The sequence below is a fragment of the Poecile atricapillus genome, chromosome W (assembly GCF_030490865.1).
Source record: "Poecile atricapillus isolate bPoeAtr1 chromosome W, bPoeAtr1.hap1, whole genome shotgun sequence".
Classification (NCBI taxonomy): Eukaryota; Metazoa; Chordata; class Aves; order Passeriformes; family Paridae; genus Poecile; species Poecile atricapillus.
The window spans coordinates 3,788,253-3,805,794 of record NC_081288.1 but is presented as its reverse complement, the minus strand read 5'-3'; the positions used below and the strand labels follow the sequence as shown (position 1 = coordinate 3,805,794).

Sequence of the window (17,542 nt, the reverse complement as noted above, 5' to 3'; positions counted from 1 at the left end):
CTCAAGGTCAGCGCAGTTCTTGTTCTGCTGAAAATGGTAAAATGGTAACTGGCAAGAAAAGAAAAAAAAAAAAAAAAAAGAAAGCATTTGCAAAAAAAAGAAAGAAAAGAAGAAAAAAAATAGAGATGGAAAGAAGAGGACACCAGTCAGAAAGAATCCTGACTCTGGCTACATTTTCCAGCCAGGAAGGGATAACAAAGCAACAAGTAAATGCCAGCGTGGATTTGTCAAACTGATTCCCTTCCCTTCCAACAAGTTAGAAAGCCCCAAGATACAGAAACAGTTCAATGATGACCAAAGTCACCTGAGCACAGCATTTTTCATGCCATGTCACTGTACCAAATCAATAAAGGATCATGAATTTGGATAGAAAAACACATCCAAATAAATTTTAGTAGCTCACAAATGATCATCCAGATCTTAGCAAGTGGCACCCAACCTTTAGCACCAGAAGAACCCCAACACATTCAGAAAGAAGCTGAGTATCTCATTAATTCATCAGACAACTATGCCCAAAAAGTGTTCTCTTAATCCTAATTTCTAAAATCTCAATATGAAATAAATACATGTATCATTAGGGGGTATGAAATCATCAACTCATTTATAAGGGGCACAGTTAAACTTCAAGCTATTTAATTTAGCAGAACAATAGAGCTCTACAAAGTGTGTTTTTCACTAATGACCTGAACACTATTTTTGTTACTTCTGCCTCTAAAATGCACAGCCAATATTTGTGGTTTTTTAAAAAATGGCATTTCTTTCTCAAAATATTGTTGTGCAGGGAAAAAAACAATCAAGAAAAAAATTTAACTCCGAGTACAATCAAATATACAAAGGAAAACCACACAAGTACAGATTTCATCATACTCCTCCAGATTTTAAATAGACCAACATATTTTGGAGATGGGTGTGATTTTATGTGAGCTGTCCCCCTTTAAAATTGGCAACTAGATTTAATTCAGTGCCGCCTTATTCCAGGTTCCAAACTCCAGTTGAAAATAGATCTCACAATGGAATCCTACAGCTGAATATACTCTGGGAGAAAATTAATACTTTAATTTATTCCAAATTCATTTGCATGACAGTATATCATTAGTATATACAAAAAAAAATATGTATTATACCAACAAAGGAAAAATTCTGTGCAAACAGTGAAAGAAATTCACATCCCACATGAGATGAGCTTAAAACTTGAAGCAACAAAGCCGGTTTATTTCTCTGAGAAACAAACACATTAAAAAAAAAGAAAAATCAAACAAAAAGAGATGTTAATAGTCTAGGCTGTCATTTAAAAAAATACCATGTGACCTTAAAAATACCCACAAAGCAAATACGAATTCTTGCATGCCAGGTATCTCCTAAATAGCTACAAAGAGCCACATGGACAATCAAGTACAGACTAAAAATAACTGATGTAACACCGCTTACATACAAAGCAAAGTTTTCCTACCTCACTGATTAACCAGTTGAAGAGGAAAGAAAACACACGCTCACTTTGTAACTCCATCAACCCTGGTGTCCTGGAAACAACTCTGCTACAAGAGAAATCCTTAACTGCCAAAACATCTTCTGCTACCAATTCTTGGGTTTTTTTCTTCCCCCCATTTCCCTCTCTGCAGTGCTCTCAATGTTTGATAAGCAGCCAGTACCAAATCTAACCCATCAAATGGCACAGAAATTGGATCTCCTGCTCTTAAAAAGAAATATGTAATTCCATTTGAGTATGCAGCACTTAGGGAACACCAGGTTTGCACAAAGGCTATGGAACTGACTGCGTAATTTTGTTGTTGCTGTTGTTGCTAAAATGGGCTATTAACTAAACCTTTCATTTTAGGAAATGGCCTCAGGTTGTGCCAGGGGAGGTTTACATTAGATATTCGAAAGAATTTGTTCACAGGAAGAGTGGTCAAGCACTGGAACAGGCTGCCCAAGGTAGTGGTAGAGGCACTATCCCTGGAAGTGCTAAAAAATAAAAATGCATAAAAAAATTGATGACATGGTTTGATGGGGAACCTGATGGAACTGCTAAGCTGATAGTTGGATTTAACCTTAAAGGTCCTTTCCAACCCAAAAAACTCCATGATTCCATAAAAACCAGCAAACCTACAGGGTGAGCTCAGCCTTCCTTATTAACGTGCCCAAGTACTTGGGGTTAGAGTCCTTTCTCAATCCTCACTCAATAGCTCTGTGGGAGTGCAACAAGGTCATAAAACACAAAAAAAAAATTATCTTCTTTAGGTTTTATGGTTAGTGTCAGTGTGAAGGGAACAGAACTTTCAAACCCAGGTCTTGGCAATTTGTGACACACTGATGGCCAAAAATTTAAAGAACATTTGTGACCTCCCTTTCTTGCCACAGAATCCTTTTTGAAACAGGTCTGTGCTTTTACTAGAAGAGAAAACTTAATTTTAACCTTTGCATGAAATAAAACCTGGGTTTAGAAACCAGATTTATCTAGGAAACAGAAGTTTTGTTTCAGACCACAACGTTACCCTCCACATCTCTCCACTGCTCGTTTTGCTACACGGCCTGTTTGGGTCAGACACAGCAATCTGGCCTTACCTAAACTGCTTCAATCCAGTGCAACAAATACACTTGTTTAAACATTTGTAAATTCCTAATTTCTAAACTACCAGTGTTTTAAAAAATTTGGCATCTGAGCCTCTCAGTCCCACACACACTGCCCACACCTGTTTTCCAGGAAAATGCCAGTCTGCACTGGTCTCAGATGGGAAAAAAAACACTATTCACTGTTTTCAAATGAGACCTGTTAATTACCAAAATTATTTCTACAGCAAGTACAAAGGGATTTTGGTTCCCTCAGAAGATCCATGATCAAACACAGTAACACTCAGCAGTTTTATTAAGTATGGGATCTGTGATTTATTCTCTTCACTCTGCTAAGGAAAACTGCATTTTCCCTTGACTTCCTCCAATTTCCAATGTATTCACAAGGTTTTTTGATGTTTCTTAGCAAGGTTGGTTTTCCATCTTTCTGTACCTTAGATTTTCATATAAACCCTATCTAAGTGTCATCCAGAGAAGCTGTGACTGCCCCAGCCCTGAAAGTGTTCACAGCCAGGCTGGACAGGGCTTGGAGCAACCTGGGACAGTGGAAGGTGTCCCTGCCCATAGCAAGGGGTGGATCAAGATGGTCTTTAAGGTCTTTTCCAACCCAAACCATTTTATGCTTTTAATACGCTTTTACACTGATTTTAAATTGTATCCTTGTATCTGCTTTTGAAATTACTTATCTTTAATATCAACGTGAGGCACAGATTTGTTTTCCCTTTTCTAATTTTATTCTAGACACTGTAAACTTTCAAGTCTCTGTGTAACCTCTTTTTTCTTTTAAGCATGTTCTGGAGAGATCACAGAACCATGAACAAATTTGGTTGGAAGGGACCTTTAAGACCCTCTAGCTCTTACCCCTGCCATGTGCAGGGACACTTTCCACTAGACCATGACCTTCCCCTAGGCCAGGTCATATGTTTAGCTGGCAAAATTAGCTGAAACCCCAATTAATCATGATCTGGAGTTGCTACCAATAAACAACTACCACTAAGAGACGCAAAAATCTCATCCTCACAGTCTTGAGCTGCCTCTGCAAAATGCCAGAGTTAGGGATTAGAATTTCTCATCTCCTCCACTACAGATCCAGTTGCCTCGGCAGCATTTTACTGCACAGGCTCAATATAAACATTCCATGTGTCATCAAGCAGGCAGTGAACATCCACAGAAGTCTGCCTTAACACGTCAAAGATCCAGGGATTTTCAGCATCCCATCCCTCATACCATGCACAAGAAAACTCAATGGCAGAGACAGAGAGGAGGAAGGTATTTGGAAACTTGGTACATACGAGCAAATTTAAGATTATGAAAATTGTGGTGCCTTACAGTAGCAGCGCTGTTACACGCGTTACAAACACTGAATTTTGTCAAACTATTTCCAGTAAATGCATTCTTTTTTTCCCCACCTCAGCACTAGAAATTCCCAGTGCATAGTACAAATCGTTATATTCTGCACTTTCTAGCTCAAACAAGGACCAAGTTTTACCAGCCAGCTTTTAGGAGTGTTTAGACCCTCCCTCTCTGGTACAGAAGCACACTGATCTCAGGCTGGAAAAACATTTCTTATACTGATTTCTTCCTTCTATTTCAGGCAAAAGTTCCTAACCATAGCAAAGCTTTTGCCTTCTGCTGCCACTGAATACCAGTTGCTGCACAAGTAAAACAGAAAAAGTCTGAAGTTATTTTAAAACAGCTACTTTTCTCTATTTAAGTGTTTAGTCTTCAGTAGTTGACTATGTTATGAGTGGGAAATAAGTGTCCGAAGTGATGCAACCACCAACGCCCCTGAGTAGGGCAGTGGCAACAAGTGAAGGAAAAAAACTTGCAGGGTAATGTAAAAACGTCATTTAGGTAGGGTAGAACAGCATTATTAACTGGGGAGAAAAACCCATAAAACAAACACAACAAAACAACACCCTCTGATGATTCTTTTTAGTCTTGGGTAATACTGCTACAAAATACCTAATAAAGGTGACACAAAGAACTTCTAAACCATTTATTAATTACTTGAGGCTATTTTTCATTTTACTGCTTCACTGCAATTTCCATTAGCATGGGAAATGGTACCATTTTTTTCCAAAGAGATATTTCCAGCGAACTCAGTGTGGATTTAACAAGACCAGGACCATCATATAAATAGAAATCAGAAAATAGTATTTCCATAAGAAACCGCTCAGATTTATTGGATTAACAAGCACTTACAAGTGACTCACGCTGACACAGCCTATAGTAATCCAATCTATTTGAGATAAGAATAAATTCAAAGGAAACCTTGAATTTAGAAAATCACCTCTGTGGCTGCACACATAGCTGGCTTTATTACACGAAATCATATTAAGTGTTCTCTCCAAATGGGAGGACAAATAAATTAAAAGCTAAATTCTAGCAATTTTTTTTTTTCTATGAGTGCAGCATGTCCTTAACAGCAGTAGCTGACACACTGAGCATAATTAGAGAGGGATAAGAGAGCCCCGTGTGGAAGTGCCTTGTGGAACACAGCAGTTTTCCTGCCTGACAATCCCACAGGAATATGCTGTGCTAAAAGGAATGGGAAAAAGAAAAGCCACCAAGCCACCTCACCTTGTGTCAGGAGAACTAAGGCAGATTGTTGAATCTACAGTGGCAACAACCATTTCTCCTGCGTGTACACTGGTCTGCGTTTCCATCTGGGATTTCTTGGGGAATTATCTCTAGGGGATGTTACTAAATCCTAACAAACACTGAGGTGTTCTGGCTCAGCACATTGAAACATCAATGCTTTCCTGAAACCCTGAAGGATGCATTCACAGCTCACACCTCCTTTAAAACATGCCAGCACGCAGGGAGCTGGGATGGAGCTTATTGCTATAAATACTCCTCTGCAGCAATAAAAGAATTTTTACCTCTTGATATCGCCATGAATAGTAACAGTCTGGAAGAAAGTATTATTAAATATTACAGAGTCATAGAATAGCTTGGGTTGGAAAGGACTTTAAAGAATATCTAGTTCAGACTCCCTGCCATGGGCAGGGACACCTTCCACTATCCCAAGTTGCTCCAAGCCCTGTCCAGCCTGGCCTTGGGTCCTTCCAGGGATGGGGCAGCCACAGCCTCTCTGGGCAAGCTGAGCAGGGCCTCACCACCCTCAGAGGGAAGAATTTCTTCCTAATATCCCATCTAAACTGCTTTCTCTTCATGTGAAAAGAACAAAGCCAATATAAGGAAAGGTGACACTGGCCAGAGCAAGGGGTCACGCACTGAGGACTGGACTTTTATCTTTATCACCAATTACTGTAAGATAGAATTAAATGACACCTGTGCATAAGGATATTTGAAAGCCACGTATCTTCTGCCATCTATAAAGCAAAGACACTTCTCTGTGTGCAGGGACGTAAATCACTGAGTACACAGATGAAAACTCCTTTGTAAGAACCAGCTGCACACTACTGAGGCCAAAAAAATCTTATCAAATGCAGACTTCAAGGCTGAAGTGACTTATTTAGAGAACTGCTGTGCTGCTCTCACCTGTAGTATCCAGTTAAGTCAGATCAAGGACAACAGCACATACCAACTACATCATAAGCAGGAGGCTTTAATTTTTTATGCACACTTTCCTTCAGGCATACACACCCACTCTCAGAAAATTCCCATTAATGGCCATTCTACAATCCTGAAAAGCAGTATGTTATAGCCTTGGGCTAACTAAATTAGAGTGAGCTATGCTGAAGCTGCAATCAGTGAAAACCTGCTGTATGACTTTTACTGCAATAAAGATACTCCCTCAGAGAGCCTCTTCACAGTATAATATTCTCAAAAAAAACTAACCAAAGCCTGCACCTCCTGTGAATTTGGTCATGACAGCCTGGGGCCTTGCCCAAGGACACTCAGAATAAAGATCAAAAATTAACCAGTAGTCAAAAAATGCTGATTATACCCAAGATTTTTAATGTACTTCAAGTGGGGATGCAGATCTTGGCTTGAAGGAGTGCAGAACAGATGAGAACTCAAATGGCAAAGTGCAAGGGGACAAGGCACAATTTGTTCTGATTGAAAGACAAGGTTAAAAATCTCATTTTCTGTCACAATGAATTGGGTTTTCAAAGTGAGACCTCCTCACCCTTGTGCTTTTTTCAGATTAGATTTTTGGAGAAATTCTAGCCTTTACATTACAGTAAAATGCTGTAAAATTTTCAAATAGCTAGATTTTGTGCTAACCCTAATTCATAATCATTCTGGCCTTGCAACCATGGTGTGAAATTCACTGAGCTAGACAGCTGGGAAGGGGGGGGTGTGAAGAGTGGGGGTGGTGTTGTGGTTTTTTTATTATTATTGCACTTCTGGTGTTCAACCCTTCTACTCTATACGAAATCCATATTCAGAAGTCTGTAAGCATGAAGATGCTTTTACGTACAAGGATTTGGTCAGACTCTAAAAGCATCTGCACCTTCACTTGCAATGAATGAATCTCTCTTCAAATTTCCTTTGGTGACCAAAATATGTGTTTCTAGCCTATAGTCCTTACTTATGTAAAAAGTGGTGCTGCTCAGAAAATTGTTTTCTCAATCTAAAATTTTTTGCTCTCCAAAATAATTTTCATCCCTTCAAAACCCTCTAAAGGACACCTACTGAGAAATGCTTTCCAATGAAACCTAAAGAAAACTGCCTGAGATCACAGTACTGGTACAAAACTAAACCTTAAATGAAGTTCTAGGAAAGAACCACCAGCTTTTCACGTAAACTTGTGGTGAGTTTTCACTGAAGCCCTCAAGCCTGCCAAGCCATGGCTAAATGTCATACCTCATTTCCTATCCTAAATCAGCCATAACAGCAAGACGGGGTTTTGCTCTGTCATTTTCAGACCTCATTAAAACCCAACGCTGAGTGTAGTTCCTAGCAGTGGAACTTGGCTGTGGAATGAAAGAAAAAATTCCCCAACATTTAGACAATCTAAGAAATTTAGTATTTTTTTTTTTTTCTACTTAAATGGGCCTTGGGCACAGCTTTTCACAAAGATACGGTTTTATTTTTTTACATGCTCTTGATACATGCTGGATCAACATCATGAGGTATGTGAATTTAAACAGAATTATTTAGGTTGAAAAACCTCTCTGAGATCACAGAGTCCAACCATTAGCCCATCATTGCCAAGGCTACCATTAATCCACATCCCCAAGTGTCACATCCTTTAAATCCCTCCAGGGATGGCAACTCCACCACTGCCATAGGCAGCCTGTGACAGGGTCTGACAACACTTTTGGTGGAGGAAATTTTTACTAAAATCTAAACTGAACCTCTCCTGGTGCAACTTGAGGCCATTTCCTCCTGTCCCATCACTGGGAAAAGACAACCACAACCTACAGCTGCTTTGTAAGACAAGCACATCAGAAAGTCAAACTCTGCTCCATTTCTTACGCAACTATCAGTCAACTTTTAATTATTTTCCCCTGCCAAAAATCTATTCTTAACAATTCTTTAAAGGCCACTTAAGACAGACCAAGAACTAAGAAAAGCAACACTGGGCTGTTTCATGGATCACCTCCCAAGGTATCATGCTCCAAAGCACACAGCGTCACTGCATTTCTGCCTCTGTAATATTGTCTTTAGGCAGCTACAAGTTGTCTCAGTGAGAAAACATTATCTTGTGCTTGTCCTATTAAAAAAGATTGATCTGTTCAACACCTGATGATTCACTCACCCACATGTTACAAGTCCACACAAAAATGACTCATTCTGTCCGTAAGAATATTCACCTGGGATACCCAAGTCCTCTCATCTTTTCCAGAGCTGCTAACTGCTTTTTCTTGTAAAGGCGGTGGATGGTGGCTTCCCTATGAGAGCAATGGGTGACATGAAGGAGAAACAAGCATGGGACTGTGCCCTGGGAATTTTAAAAACAATCCCCATAATAATAATAATAATAATAATAATAATAATAATAATAATAATAATAATAATAATAATAATAATAATAATAATAATACTTGAGAGTTAAGTTTGTGGATAACTGAAGCACTGGCAGAGGAAACAGAAACACTCCACAGTGAGACGGTGGTTGAAGGCAACAACTGATTTTAATCCTAACAAATCAGCGTCACCCAGATTTGAAGGAGTTCAGGCTACTCCTCCGTGATTTGGACACTTTCTCCCAGAAAAGGGCTCAGGAGCAGCCGTCCTGAATCACCCTGGGAGGGACAGCCAGTGCAGGGCAAAGCCATATTTAAGGGCTTGGCTGATGACATCAGATTCGTTGTGTTTGTGCAACAAATCAAGCTGAGTTCTAGGCTAGAACTTCATGTCCAGTTCTGATACCCACGCTGCGGAGACGCCAAAGGACTGGCAAGCGTTCAGGGAAGAGCTTAGGAAATAGTGGGTCTGGCTGGGATACAGACTCCGTGACGCCAGGCCAAACGTCTCCTTCATTAGGGAGATGAGTCCCTGACCTTGTTTTCATAGGTACTATGAATATGACAAATAACAAGCAGCTCTTCGATCCTTGGAGAGAAAGGCACAGCAAGATATTACAGCTGGAAGGCAAACAAGCTTGAATTCGAAGTAATTTCTTGCCTTTTAGCAACAGCACTGCTAAATATTTACCATTAATCGGTGTTTTAAGATGGCAGAGCTCCTAACAGCACTCCAAGATGCACCTCTGAGGAAAACTTCTTATCTTCTTTCACAGAGAACCACACAGGCTTGATACAGAGACATGAATCTAAAAATTCCATGGAATTGTAGGATAATTTGGGACCTAAAGACCATCCAGTTCCAATCCCCTGCCATGGCCAGGGACACCTTCCACTATCCCAGGTTGCTCCAAGCCCCATCCAATGTGGTCGTGAAAAATTCCAGAGGTGAGACAGCCACAGCTTCTCTGGGCACCCTGTGCCAGGGCCTCCCCACCCTCTTAGCCAAGAATTTCTGTCTAATATCCAACCTAAATCTACTCTCTTTCAGCTTTAATCCATTCCCTTGCACTAACGCTGCTTGCCTTTTATTAAAAATAAAAATGCTAAAGTTAGTATTGAAGTTAATTTTCATGTTTAATTTTATTGTTATTGCTATGTAATGCCTACTGTTTTATGCTGTCTCAAGATCAGCTGTGCTCCTTTGCCTTGAAAGGAGCATTTTTTAGATGGTTTTCCTTCTTGGTAAACTTATCTGCAAAAACACTGTCATGGAAATTACCTGGTTTGCTATTTTTATTGCACCTCATTATCACAAGAAGTAACATGGAAAATAAACAGAGAAAAAAAAAGAGAATGTAAGACCTTAATGTAAGGGAAAAGCAAATGGTAACTCTGATTGTGTATTATTAGAATATGATGAGAATTTATGTGAGATGACACTAGTTTAGCCAGAAAAGCACTTAACAGAAGTGACTAAAGACATGCTTGCTGCTGGCATGACACAGCTCTCTCCTTCCAGCCCTTCTATCATCCAAACACATTTTACTGCCACCCCTTCTGCAACTCCTGAACCTGAATTTTTGACTGAAGTTTAGACAGTACTTGGAGGCACCAAAGTGCACAGCACACCCAGTTCAGTAATCCAGGAAAAGATAAGACTTTTACATGTACTTGTTCTACCAACACCTTGCATTCTGTGAGGAAAGGGGAACAAACAGAACAATGAGCCCTGAGAAATGAGAAACACAAAAAGAAATAATCTAATGAAGGAAGACAGTTTCCTGACACAAGAAATAAAGTATATAGATTCTGAATTCTTGCTTATTTCTAATCCTGTCTGTAAAAAAAGAAATAAAACTGAACCGAGTAAGGCTTAACTGACTCATTGTTAATTCTGAGTCATCCCAAATCAGTGGATTCCTGTGTCAGACTATCTGTGCCCTCAAGAAGGTAATGGAATATGGCAATTTCTAATCCACTTAAGAATCAGGAAATTCACACAGCAGGTGTGAACACTAAAAAGCCACTATTTTCACTTTATACTGAAAAAAAAAAAAATTCAATCAAGCTCTCTCTATGGAATATAATAAGAGTTCTGAAGAGAGTGGATAAGATAAGCCATACTGTTTTACATGAAAAAAGCAGGGCAAGTCCTTTCCTGGCTTGTCCCGCTAGAATTACAGACCTTGAACTTGTAGAAGACAAATAAAAAAACCTCTTGACAGCAGTGAGAGATCAGGGCAGCCTCCTTCACAGCGCCCTGTGCTGGGGGCTGCACACACAAACCACATCCCAAACAGCACCAGCTCCCTCCTGATGCCACGAGCAACTCCTCACCTTCCCCTCACACTTCCAACGTACCCCAATTTAATATTCTGCAAAAACAAACACGCTGGGTTTATGCAATAACTGCCAGAGTGTCATTCACTCCATGGGATTTGGAGTTTTAACTCCTTAAGGACGCAATCCTAGAAAAATTAATGTATTCCAGGAGCTTGGAATACTCGTATTTCTGGGGAATTTATCACAGAAGTATTTAGCACAGTGGTTTTAAATCTTCTAATTTTACGAGGAGATTCGAACTGCTCAGCATTTTTCTGAAAATTCTTGTTCCCAGAATTACCAAGTTACATAAGAATCTCATATGCCAATAATGAAACATTTTCTAGTCTCCAAGGTAGCACAGAAACGCCAGAAATTTGTCTGACATTCCTCCCCCTTCCAAAAAAAACCCAACAGGCACGTAAAAAGAACTCAAAGTGTTATTTATAAAGTCTCATTAATTGTCAATTATTGAAATACTAGTAGCCCAATTGTTCCTGAATACTTGGCGAGGAATGTTGTTGATAATTTCCATGCATTCCTGTCAGTTCTTCTCTATCCAGGGAAAGAAAGAGAGGGGAAAAAAAGAAAAAAGAAGACAAAAAAAAAGAAGAAAAAAGAAAAATAACTGGTTTGCATCACAGTTTTCCACTCTTTTTAAGATTACAAGTACCTGATGTTTTTATTAAAATAAATATCTATGGTTTTAATAAAACACATGATCTAAACTAAGATGTTTCCTCCCAATATCACGGCATCAACCACTATGGGATCAGCATTTGGAATAAAATCAGCAGGAGCACTTCCCCATCAGTGACAGCAATATACAGCTCTGTTAATTTATTGCTCATTATTATTCATCATTACTCTGGCTCAAAACAACTTTCAGGGAGGAATAGCTGGGAAACTTTGCACTTTTCCTCAGCAAGTATCTATGTAAAACATAAAAATGAGGCATCTAAAATATCTGTTCCCAATTAAAAGGGCTGTTTCTATGGTCCACAAATTCTCCTACAATACAAGAGTAGATCTTAAAAGATTAACACACACATTAAAAAAGTCCAAATCCTAGCTAACACTTAAATATTGCTGTCTTAAAGCTATTTTAAGTAAAGAGCAGCAGTAGAGACGAGTGTGAAATTATAGCTACAGTTCTGGAAGCTACCGAATATCTGGATTAGTCCCATGGAAAAGCACAGCTGGATGTCCAATGAAGTATCTCAATTCTTGAGCTGCTTATAAAATTTCCCTTATCTCTCTACTTGCTATAGGTGGAACACTGGCACTAAGTCACCTGTGCCTGCCTCTAGATTAGGACAAGAAAATTGGAAAATAATCTTTTTTCTCCCTCTCAACCTCTTCATCTTCGTTTCAGACCCAAAGCCTCCAAACTGTTTTGCACAGGCATGTTGTAAAACTAACTTTAGGTGTTTAGTAGAGTGAAAAAGGGAACCATTTTGGATCCCTCTGCAGAACTGAAGCCTCAAACTGCAGTTCTGTTCATTTGTATTTTAATCCAGTTTGTGTGCTGGTATTCCAGCAGCATATGGCAGTGTGTATTTCTGTTGGAAGAGCTTCAAGGAGGAGAAGCAGCACCATTCTAAAAAACTGCTTATGTACCAAATCAAGTTTTGTTTTTTTCAAGTGAGTTTCACGTAATTCTTTAGGATGCTCATCCTTTTCTATCAACACAAAAACCCCTCCACATCCAGAACCAAGTTTCCTTTGCCCAGTTATCTTTAGACTGTTCTCCACTTTTTATGGCAGAACACCAAGAAATAACAACTATGAAGGAAGCTTACGTTCCCTCTTTAGAACCACGATGATAAAAGGAAGATAAGATCTTACTACTTGCTGTTTGGAATTATTCCAGCAATTAGGGTACTGTGGATAAATCTCATCTCACTTTAAAAATCAGATACCCAGGTGAGATTAATCTTAATCCAACAGGATTACATGGATATCACCTTTCACAATGCCAGTTAGGTGAAATCCTCTGTTGCAGGGGAACCAGAGCTCTGAAAACCTGCAGAAGGGATGGTATTTGCATTACAAATCTGGGCAGGAGTTACCATAAACCAGCCACATGTTGTACCACTGCCAACACCTCAGCAGAGTCTGAGATCCCACATCAGGTGTCTAAAACAGGCAACAGCAGGAACATCATTCCTGAAATAACCTTATGACCTGCATAGAAGGTGAAAATAGACAACTTGAAGGAAACAAACTCTCTGAATAAACACCGAGCTGATTATTCACTGATTGCTGAGGAGTCCTCAAACTTAGAGCATTGCAAAGGCCTTTTCAGGCCTTGATACCAACAAAATCTTACCGCTGATTCCAGTAAAATATCTGCCTGAGCAAGGACTGTGGGGTCTTTCCCTTGAGAAGTGCTCAACCACTAACTACAAATTACTGTATCTAAAGAGGTGAAACATCCCCCTACAAACTGTACATGAACCCTTGCTTCAAACCAGTTATCCCAAGCGCTGTGTACAGCCCCCATCTGTGGAGCAGACAACTCCTCCAGTGAGTATTCTCCCAAACCACAAGAATTTTGTGTTAATTTTCCTTAATTCTTGGCAGACATTAACTGAAAACACCCCTCATCCTCTCTGTCCTGACACCATCCCTGAACATTTGCATTCAATCCAAGCTTATTTGATGGGAACAAATAAATACTGAGCTCTCAGCATCCTTCAGACCTCCAAAAAATACTGCCTTTCCCCAAATTAACATAACAACGAGATCAGCAAATGCCACTGCTGAAGCAAACACCTGCTCTGAGGTTTGGTGGGCAGAAGAGCTTTTCAAACCTGCTAGAAACTGAGATCAGCTACCACTCAGCTGGAAGAAACTCCAGCCCTACATTATGTAATCTACATAGTTTTTAGACCAGTCTGCATTCTTGCAGAGCCCAAACCAAGGAAGCTACAGACAGAACAAAAGAGAACAGAAAAAGTTCATTAACCTCAGCCTAGAGGCTGCTAAGAGCCTGTATTTGCACACTAAGGCAGGACTGCCCTGTCGCCCACACAACCCTGAGCTCTGCAATCTCGTAATACCAAGGGTAAAGCACCACAAAATTTCCAGCGAGTCAGATCAGCCCTTTATTTGGATGAACAACCACTAACAACTAGTAAATTAGAAGATCCACTTCAGGGTTGGGTTTGGGTTTTCCTTTTCTTGGTAGTGTGTGAATAAGTCCAGACACAAACTCATCTTAGAAACAGAAACAGCTCAACTGATGCTGCCACTGACCATACGGAATGAACAGAAAGTGGTAACACCCAAATTCAATCTGACCTTTAAAGACAGATTCATCTCACCCTGTTTCTTCTGTTGAGTATGCTGGGTTTTTTTCCTCATTTCACAGAATCACAGAATGGTTTCAGTAAGAAGAGACCTTAAAGCCCATCCAGTCCCACCCCCTGCCATGGGCAGGGACGCCTTCCACTACCCTGGACCAGACATTTCCAGGGATGGGGCAGCCACAGCTTCTCTCTGTAACCTGTGCCAGGGCCTCCCCACCCCCACAGTAAAGAATTTATTCCCAGTATCTCATCTAAAACTGCTCTCTTTCAGTTTGAAGCCATTCCCCCCTGTCCTGTGACCACATGCTTTTGTAGTCTCTGAAATGGAATATATACCACTAGAAATGCAGTCCCTGAGTACATCTCCAAGTTGCAGACTTTTCACTTGTTTATGTAAGAATGAAGAAAAACAGGTGAAACTATCAAGCACCCAATTCAAACCAAGCTGTTTCTTGCAATCAACATTGTTTCATAATATCTTTTTATGTGATTTAAAATTCCACTCTCATTTTATCCTTTTAGGTCACCCACAGAACTACAGCTTCTTTGCATCCAAAGAGACTTTTGCAAGCCTTTTCCTCACTTTTAACCAAGCATCAAATTGCTCTTTCCTAACCATCATGACTGAAAAAACCTCTCTAAAAGTGAAAACACTCACCAGTTTGAAACACTGAAATACCAGAGTGGGATTTCATTCACTCCATTTCAAATACCTGCAGTGGGTCTATGAGGATTTTGGGTGTCTAAATCCCTCACTACAGCACAGGGAACACAGACAACAGCTCATCTGACCACACAGAGATGATGACAGAAGGATGAACCAAACTGCTCATTCCACTTCACTGGCTGGGGCAGCACCCTCCAATTATTCCAATTATCCTCCAGTTAGCAGGATGAGAGCTTTTTCTTGCATCGTTTTGCCTGACAAGAGTATCTTAAAGTGCATGGAACCCCAAGAAGCTCAAAACTTCTTCCTTCCAACAAAAGCACTTTAAGAAAGGACACACAACCTAGTTCAGCAGCAGAGAGAGACCTCCCAGTTCCAGACAATGCTCCATGTCTGGAATTGTCCAAAGCCAGGATGGAGAGGGACTGGAACCACCTGGTCTAGTGGAAAGTGTCCCTGCCCATGTCAGGGGGTGGAACTGGATGGTCTTTAATGTCTCTTCCAACTCAAACCATTCTGTGATTCTGCAACTTCCCAGCCCCATGAAGGTACCTGATAGTTATCAGCATCAAACATCACCTCTTGAAATTAAAGTGGCCAAACTGCAGAATTTTGGAGACAGATAAATTCTTAGTGTAGTCACTGTAATGTAAACACTGCATTTTTAAGACACCGTTAATTAGGACTCCTTCAAACAACTCCGAAAACCCAGAGCAGAGGCGAAGCTTGACCCAGTCCTGACCTGCGTACAGGATCTTCACTGCTGAAGAGCGGCTGCATTACTGATTACAAAGCACTTAAGTTCAGTACTTGAAGCAGTATTTTTCTCTATTTTTAGTTGTGCAACTAAAAAAAAAAAACCCACTTGAGCATGAGGGTTAGACCAGATGACCTTAGTCAGGTCCTCAATAGGCTCAAGCATTCTGTGATGAATAAACAAGGAAACTGCTTTAAAGAAAACTAAAATGAACAGGCAAAAAAAGGTAAAGGTATTAAGGGGGTGACAGCTCGCTAAAGACCCCACATTGCATGTGCAAGAATAGAGTAAGTGCAACTTAAAACAAAAATAATATTAAGAATATTAATAAATTGTTAAGATTATTAAGAAATATTAAGAAAGCATTCAAAAGCATGTCCTTCAAGAAGGCAAGTCATACTGTGATTCCAAGAAAAAGAATAAAGACTTTAACAAACTAAACACAAAATTTTAAGCTGAAAAAAAAATAAAATACTGAGAACTGATGGGTTAAGAGGAAATTTTATCAAATACACCAGAAGGGTGAAGTTTATGAGAAAGCCTGCTGGGCCAGTAGGTGACAAAAGATAAAAGGCTCGACAGGACAAAGCTGTGGGGAGAGCGCAAAGCTTCAGAAATGCTTCTTTGCCACATGAAAAACCCAAATGAACCCATTCTTCAGTACGTAAGAGTTTAGGGACCTTCCAGCTCTGGCTGCAGCCTGCAGAGAGGACCAGGAAAGAGGATCCTCTCCGGGAAGTTGAACACTGCTCCCTGCCAAAGCCTACCAGGAATTACGCCGTCGGAAGCACATGGACACAGCCAGATTTCTAAGGAAACCAAGTTATTAAAAATACCAACTGATGGACTGCAATCTGCAGGTCACAGACAGGAGGGCTCTGAAAGGGCTCTGTGGATATTGGGAGTCCCTAAAAATTACCAACTTCTCCACAAGATCATGAAGAAAACTCAGCTGTAGAGCAGAAAGGAGGAAGGTCTCGTTAATCAACAGTTAATTTACATGCAGAGAACATAAACTCTCATACACACACATAAAATCAGACTCCTGTACAGGTCTGGAGTTAGACCTCTTTCATTTAACTGAACAATAAATTATGCTGAAAAGGACACACTGTGAGGTCACAGGTCTACTACAGATAAAGCAGTAAATGCATCAAAGCAGCTCTCCTCAGTCTTTTCTTCCAGCTAGTTATTATACAGCGTGACTGGGAGAGAAAACAGAAGATGAAATTTAAGTAGATTAATTCCAAGGCCCTGTATATAGAAAAAACCAGCCGAACACACACTGAAAATGAGGGGTTCTAAATTAGTTTTTTTTCCTGATTAGGAGAGACCTTGAAGTCACTGCAGATAGCTTTGCGAAAATACAGTTTTCACAGTGGTTGATAATAGGAGCAGTGAAAAAGCAAACAGAATTTTAGGAGTAATTAGGAAGGGAGGCGGTAAGAGGAAGCAGCAGTGGGACATTGGGACACTGCACTCATGTGCAGCACATTCATGTCCTCAGCTCCCCACTTCCATAAGCTGCAGCTGCAGGACACCATTGGAAAAATTATTTTGTGATACAGGTGCTTTAGTTTTACTAAGGCCCAGTTTTACATCTGATGTTGGAAAACAAGAGCAAGTAACAGTTCTACTGCTCAGGCAAATTCCTACACTTAATAGCCTAAAACAAGCATGTATTTATGACTGTGGAGATTGATTCTGTTGCCTAATTTCCCTTACTCAATATGATTTTCTGTTTACTGGCAATGCAAAGAATGACAGACCAGCAGGTTCCAATCAAGTTGGTTTTGAGACTAAAAACTCAGAAGATGAAAATTGCTGTGAACAAAGAAGGTGCAGACCTTTTAAACTTTAAACTTTAAACATTATCCTCAGTCATCCAAAAAGACGAATCCCTTACCCACCCTATCTTTTAAAGGTGAAATTACGAACAGGCAGCACTGGAACACTGTACCCAGGGAAGTGGTGGAGTCAAAAAATTAATGGATATGGCCCTTGAGGATATGGTTTAGTGGGGAAT

General features: G+C 40.0%; 1 long non-coding RNA gene across 1 annotated transcript in view; it reads right to left on the bottom strand.

Annotated features, from left to right (window-relative positions):
• Positions 1-17,542, bottom strand: part of LOC131591370 (uncharacterized) — a 53,598-nt gene that overhangs the window by 31,583 nt on the left and 4,473 nt on the right. The window lies entirely within an intron of this gene.